Source organism: Eupeodes corollae, chromosome 1 (assembly GCF_945859685.1).
Source record: "Eupeodes corollae chromosome 1, idEupCoro1.1, whole genome shotgun sequence".
Lineage (NCBI taxonomy): Eukaryota > Metazoa > Arthropoda > Insecta > Diptera > Syrphidae > Eupeodes > Eupeodes corollae.
Window position 1 is genome coordinate 44,179,775 of NC_079147.1, and position 7,811 is coordinate 44,187,585.

Below are 7,811 nucleotides of genomic sequence, written 5' to 3' on the forward strand. Positions count from 1 at the left end.
GCGATTAGTATGACAGCGTTTGTCAAACGTAGTAGAATGGGTTCTATTGTACCTTTCCTGGCGAGTTCATCTGCTTTGGAATCGATTCTAAAAACCCGAAAGTTAAGGAGTGGCCAATGTTGTTGTTAAGCCACTGCGACTAAGCTTTGATGCAAATAGCAGAGCTTGCAGCTATTTGTTTGATAAGTATATGAAGAGGTTGCACAGTAAGTTGTCCAGTGCCGCTTGTACATAGAAAAGCTGAACGTATAACTTTATTAAAATTGTCGCGGTTTATAGCTTGAACCAAATGCGAAAATTTTAATAAGAGGAGTAAAACTTTACATCAGTAACTTCGCGTTTTCTTTCAACTTTGCACAAGGATTGATTGTAAACAATGCGAAGGAATATTCGTTTGTCAAAAACAATTTTGGAGGTAGTGGCCTCCGATTTTTTGACAGCTACATTAATAATTAAGAATCCTATGCGATAGCAGCGCCATCATACAGTCAACATCAACAGCCTGGATGCAGTGTTCAGCGGAGTCAACATCATCAATTGTTTAAATTTTATGTTATAATGTATCTGGCCTTAAAAACAAATTAACAATTCCAGACTTTTTATGGTTTATATTAAATTTTGATATTATTATTTTGTTAGAGACTTTTCTCGAAGATGGTCATGAAACACAATTCGCCAAATTTTTCAAAGATTTTTTTATTAAATTTATTCCTGCCACCCGCAGTAGTATTTTTGGAAGAGCAAGTGGAGGTTATTTCATAGTAGTTCGATGTAGTTTAAAAAGCTGTGTTAGTATTAAATCTGTAGGGAGAAAGACTGTTATAATGTTAAATCACAGGCATGAACAATATTACGTTCTTCCAACCTATTTAAATTGTACTAATTGGAATAACGATTTTAATGAACTGCAATCCATTTTAAGTAAAATTGATTTTAAGAACATTTTAATACTAGGCGATTTAAATGCTAGAATCGGTGAATTTCAAAATCCAGCTTCTCAGATGAACAACACGGCGCACGCGTTTAATAGTTTGAGAAGGTCTTCGGACGTAATTATAAATAGTTGTGGCAGGCGTTTAATGGAGTTGGTGGAGGACTTCGGTCTAATGGTTGTAAATGGAATTTCTAAAAGAGATAGCAGAGGTGAATTGAAATTTATTTCTGGTCAAGGTTGTTCTATGATAGATTACTGTTTGGCTAGAGGCGGTTGGCTTACTGTTATAAAGGATTTTGAGGTACAAACCGCAAGCTATTTAGCCCACCTTCCAATAGTGACATTTATAAAACTTCAAAACTTCGATTTTACGAACTAGTCCTAAAATATAAATGGGTTGATAGTCAGGTAGTAGTGTACAAGCGTAGACTCGATGCGCAAGTAAATAGTCTTTCAAGCCATGTATCCTGGTCCTGTGAGAAGTCCAGTCGGCTGGGAAAATAATAGAAGTTATTAAGAGTTCAACCATGCCACCCAATAGAAACAAAATATTTTAATGCTGAGTGGTACGACTGGGAATGCATAAAACTGAGAAAAAAGTCCTTTGCAATGCTTAAATTTTTTAGGAAAAAAAGTCCAATTTCTTTAAATCGCTCTACCTAGATGCAAATAAAACGTAAAAGCGAGTATGCAAAAATAAACAAAAACTTTTATGGCTGGTTTAGCAGTAGGTTTATCAAAATGTAAAGACTCAAAATCATTGTGGTCTAAAGTGAGATTGTTAGGTGGCGTTAAAAATATTTTAGCAACTACAATAAATGTAGAGTTACTAGCAAACCAATTCAAGGAACTTCTTAACGCGTCAACAAACTCACAACTATTTCAATATGTTTCACCCTCAATCACTATTTCAGACCTAGACGACCTTATTACAATAAATGAATAGCAAGCAACCCTTAAAAACATGAAAAACAGCAAGGCAGCCGGGCTAGATGGAATTCCAGTTGAATTTTATAAAAAATCATTCCCGTCTTTTCTAAATCTTCTTCTTGAAAAAGAAGAAATACCTCAATTATTTTGAATGCCACAATTTTGTCCAATTTTTAAAAAAGGAGATCCTAACTCACCAGCAAACGATAGGGGCATTTTGATTCTTCCTTGTTTGAGAAAAATATTTACCCAAATTCTATACTGCAGGCTAAGGATAGTCCTGTGACTTTGGCTCGGTTAAAGAGTTTCCTACGTTCTATTCTGAGCGAGTAAAGCTCTGAGGCCCACCCTTGTGGCGATTTTTAGCGAGCTATTTATAACTGAGGTGATGCCATTGACTTGTTGTTAGCGTTAGAGGAAGTACTCGATAGTCCAGGTTTAAGTAAACCTCAGTTTCCCGATAGTTTTGAAAAGTCAATAGATATGGATTTTCATCTACATTGATATTGAACTGGATATAAGGACAAGTGTTCTTTGGATACTTTCCAGTTCAACGTCATATGGTGAATAGTATCAGAAACTAGGGAAGTAGGAATTAACACAAAAAATGATAGCTACATGTTTAAAAAGACATAATGTGGCGGCTATTGATGTTTTGGTATTGATAGCATTAAGACGAACAACGAGTTCAGCAACTATATATATGAGATGACATTTAAGAACTTAGAAGAAATTGTGAGAATTTACCTGGACCCAATCGCAAAAATGATTGTCGTTGCATCAAAGTGGAAATTTGCAGTCTACTACAAGTCATATATTTTGATTTGATTTTTAAGGTTATTTATAAAGAAATCCATGAACTTTCGATCGAAGTCTTACGTAAATGACTTAAATAGAAATTTAGGTTGTGTACATGTAGAAGTCTTTCAAACACAGAATTTTCTGGTGAATAAATTTTGGCTTTCAAAATCGGTAAAAAATAGCCTAACGACTTGTTGGTTATCTGTTTTCGATTTTTTCTTAAAAAAAATACATTTTTTAAGAAAAAATAACGTATGCGACTAGTAACAGGTAAAGATGACAAATTTTGGATTCGATAAGGAAAGTGAACTTTTATTAAACTTAATAATAACGATGATGCAAATTGCAAAACCACGCAACAGAAGAATAATTTTCTTGAAAACAACAAGAGCGCTTTTGGAAATCTCTAATGAACTGTAAGGAACTGTAATGACAGTTATTCTACAAAATTCTCTAGCCCTAAAAAAACAAAACACCCATTGACCTTAAATATATTTATGGGCTGTATTGATTGTTGATGCTGAAGTCATGTGGCACAAGTTTTGGTTGCTTTAAAATTAATATTTGAGTTTGTTCTATCTACAACTCCCCCTATTAACAAACTCTTTTAATTTTACAAAATTGTTATTTTACAGAAAACCAATAGAAGGATATTGAGGCACTTTTAAAAACCTGAGGTTGACACAGAGTTGATTCCAATCATAATATTTTATGAAATTAAAAAAAAACTAATTTTTAAGAACCGAACATAAATTTTTACCAAAGTTGCTCACTATTCCTTGTAGATTTTATTTGTGGATTTAATTTAAAAAAAAAACTACCGAATATCGAAAACAAAATTTTCGAGGTGACTAATTTTTTTTTCAATTTTTGTCGGTTTATAAAAAAACCGTTAGTTGGACTTTTCTTGAAAAATATACTTCTATGGTATTACGTTACAATATGTTAAATTCAATTTAATTTAAGTCTGTAGCATCATTGGTTCGTGAGATATTTAGGGTTAACCAAAATGTTCAACTTTTTTTTAAACTTACTTACTTACTTAAGGTGGCGCTACAGTCCTGTGTGAACTAGGGCTTCTCCCAACAAACTTCTCCATCTAGCTCAGTCCCTAGCTAGATGTCTCCAGTTTCGCGTTCCAAGTTGGGTGAGGTCACCTTCCACTTATGCGCGCCACCTGATCCGCGGTCTTCCTCTACTGCGCTGTCCTGTGGGTGTGGATTCGAAGACTTTCCGGGCCGGAGCATTGGTTTCCATGCGCCCAGCTATCTTAGTAGGATCTGCCATAATGTGAATATTTGATCAACTGTAGACTTTCCTGCTCTAAAACCAAACTTATAAGGACCTATCAGGTTGTTGACGATGGGCTTTAGAATTTTACATATGACGGCAGAGAAAATTTTGTAGGCGATGTTAAGTAGGCTGATTCCTCTATAGTTTGTGCAGTTTAGAGGGTCTTCTTTTTTCAGGATCGGGCAAGAGGTTCCATTCATAGGGCATGCTTTCTTCTGACCATATCTTACAAATAAGTTGGTGCATGCTCCTAACCAACTTATCTCCAGCTGCTTTAAAGAGCTCGGCTTTCAGGTGGCTTTATTAGACTTCAGCTTAGATATGGCAATCTTTACCTCGTCTAAGTCGGGAGGACTGAGCTGTTGGCTTTCGTCGTCTATATTGAATGGATCATCCTGCCTGATAGCGGAATGCGGTTCCTCGTCGCCGTTATACAGTCTGAAGAAGTGGTCCTTCCATATCCTCAGCATTGACTGCGGTTCCACTAAGATGTTTCCACTTTCGTGTTTGCAGCCTTCGGTTCTAGGTTTATGTACCTGAGTGTTTCGTTTCACCTGTTCATAAAACTTTCGAACTTCATTCCTGCTATTAAACCTCTGAACATCTTCAACCGCACCCTTCTCATGCCCTGTCTTTTTCCTTCTGAGAAGTCGGAGTTCCTCTCGCCTCTTCTGCTCATAGAGCTCATGAGCAGCTCTCGTCCTTTTAGGCAGCGCCGCTTTGCCTGCCTGTTGTTTGGCTGCATCTGCCTGCCGACATTCCTAATCAAACCAGGGGTTCTTTGTTGGTGGCTGCTTGAAACCCAGCACATCAGAGGCGGCTTCTTTGATTGCATCTTGGCAATGTTGACACTGGTTTTCGATACATTGTATTGGCGGCAAAGAACTTCGACAGAGGTTACTTGTAACTCGGTCCGAAAAAGATTTGGCGATCTCTGGCGATTGTAGCCATTCGACTTTGTACCTTCTCCCAGCACCTCCCTGTTTTTCCTTGGGTCTGGAAATCCGAATTGCTACATTGGCTACAACGAGGTAGTGGTCCGAATCGATGTTAGCTCCTCGGAAAGTTCGTACATCCATAATGCTGGAAGCGTTATCCTTGATGTCATGATGCGCTCATTGATGCACTTATAGCTCAAGACTTTTTGCCTTAGTCTGGCTCCAATGATGAAGCCGCATCCAAATAAGCGCTGTTGTTTTTCATGTTAGCAGTCACCATAGTATATATAAAGTCGAAGAAGCCTTATAAGCTGTTCGCTAAGTAGTTCAACCTTACTGGAACTACGCTGTCGTCTGGATAAGGAGAGGTGCCTTAGTGGAAACACCTCTCCCCACTGATATGGTAAAAAAAACCACCCAAGCAATTTTCTTGAGAGCCTGTGCACAGTGCACACGCTCGCACAGACATTTTTCTAAAAAAATTTTATTTTGACTATAGGAACCTTGAAATGTCGAGAAATGTCAAAATTTTCAATTTGACAAATCGGACCAATTACAATAACTTTCCTATGTGAAGTTAAAAAGGTACACATTTTGGTTAATCCTAAATATCTCACGAACCAATAACACTAGAGACTTGAATTAAATTTTATATTTATATTGTGACATGATACCAAACAAATGTATTTCTTGCAAAAAAAACTCTAATTAACTGTTTTTTTTTTTTAACCAAACCACTGATTCTACAGCAAAAAAATGTTGTGCAACGAGGAATAATGTTTTCAACATCTTGTAAAATAAAAGAAAATGAATTGACAGTTTTCTTAAAAAAATAAAAAAAAAATGATTTTCTACTCAAATTGTTTTTTAAATATTTGAGAATTTTGCTTTCATCTATTTTTAACTTATAAGAAATATTGAATTCATCATTCGGAAAAATTTTAAGAAAAATCGAACGAAAAAATTGACAAAAGTTGGTAAAAATTGAATTCGACTTAAATATCTTGTCAAAACTTTGAGATATTTTCTTAAAACTAAATTTGTCTTATATGAAATAATAATATCTGTTTAAAGACTTTAAGACTGCCTTCGATAGCATAGAGTAGAACTATACTATTAGATATATCGGCATCCCAAATAATTTGACACGACAATGTAGGTTAACCATAAGCAATATAACAAGCCAAGTTAAGATAGCAGGATTGCTGTATAGACCAATCAACGTCTAAAATGGATTTCGACAAGTTATGGCGGGCGCCGACTGCAAGTAGAACAATAGGTCAAGCAGTCAAGATAGCGGAGTATGAATTTGAAGTACTGCAAAAATTGAGGCAAAAATTGTTGCAAACCAAATGCTTGAAAATTTAGAGCATGGGTATTGACATCATTGAAGCTCAACTAACTAAGATATTTACGATAACCGGTTATAGTGATCTTTAAACTTTTATGATGATCTAGTGAGACTTTTTGCGCAAGGTAAAGAACGCCAAAGGAATGTATCTATAGCTTATTTTAAAGTGTAGTTCTTTGCTTACTAGTGAAATAACAGTAAGTACCAGGAACTGTATGCTTTTGACCTAGCAGCTTTGAAAAAAATCTCTTAGCAACAGTAAGTCTTATGTAAAGATTTTTCACAATTATTAAAAATAAAAACAAATTCGTTCAGTGTATTTTAATATGGAGTTCCCCATAGATGCAGCATGCGGATAAAACCAGTTACCGATTTCTTTATTTTGAAATAAGTTTACTTCACCTAAACTAGATCAAGCTTAGGTAGGTATAGGCTTGAGTAGCTATGTATTTTTATTTATATGTACGATCTGGAAATTATGTATAAAAACCACTATATGAAAAGTATGCGTTTAATTCGTGTAGTAATAACACTTGGAAATATATTTTCAACAACGTTATGGTCACCTACATTCCACAAAACTGCATCACAGACATTCAAACTGTCCATTTCGTCGTCGGTCGTCGCGTCACGTTGTCACGCCGTCGCCGGTTGCCACCTCCACCACCGTTACGGTCGTCAGTCTCAGAATCAAGTTAAAGCAGAAAAAAGTAAATAACAGACTCTGACAAGGTAGGTGGGTTGTCTTTCTTCGTGTTTCTTGCCACTCCCGTCTTATAAATGCATTTCACACTTAAAAACTAGCTTTCGAGACTTTATTTTAGCTCAGCTTCAGCCTCAGCACAGAGCTCGTATGGTCGTCGACGGTCGTCGGTCGGTCGTGTATGCAATGCTCTTCCTGCATACCGAAACCTTGAATCACTTAAATGCACTTTGAACGAACGCATAACAAACCCAACCCCAGCTCTAGCTTAAGCTTCAACCAGCAAATAAACCAACCTGGACCACTCTGCTCTGCACACCCCCCAGTACCCTACCCCCTCGAACTGAATTGAACTGAACATTGAACAACACAACAAATATGTTTGTACGTAACTAAATGCTCACTCAGGGCAAACATCACGGAGTATTGAGATGGAGATGGAGTTCGGTTTCATTAGGTAAGGTTCCGTTCCGTTGTTGTTGGTGTAATGACCACGATATTGATGGCTGGCTGTTGATTAATTCCCCATCAGCGTAAAACAACAAACCAATAAACGCCACGCCATCCACCGCCACTGCCGCCGCCGCCGTTACTCACATGGCGGTCTTCTATCTATAGATTCTCTGAAGGTAGGAACGTACTAGTACCTTTTCTAGTTGTATATAGGTTCAAGCCGGTTGCCCATGTTGTGAATATTCTGAAATGATAATAATGCCATACGAACCCGGTTTGTTCGAATTCGAGTAATGCTGTGCCAAATGTCGAACCTAATATTTGCATAACAAGAACAAGCCTAGAGAATTTACTTCTGGAGCTTTCTTCTCAGCCTTAGCAGCATTACGGATCAAGAGGTGGCCGACG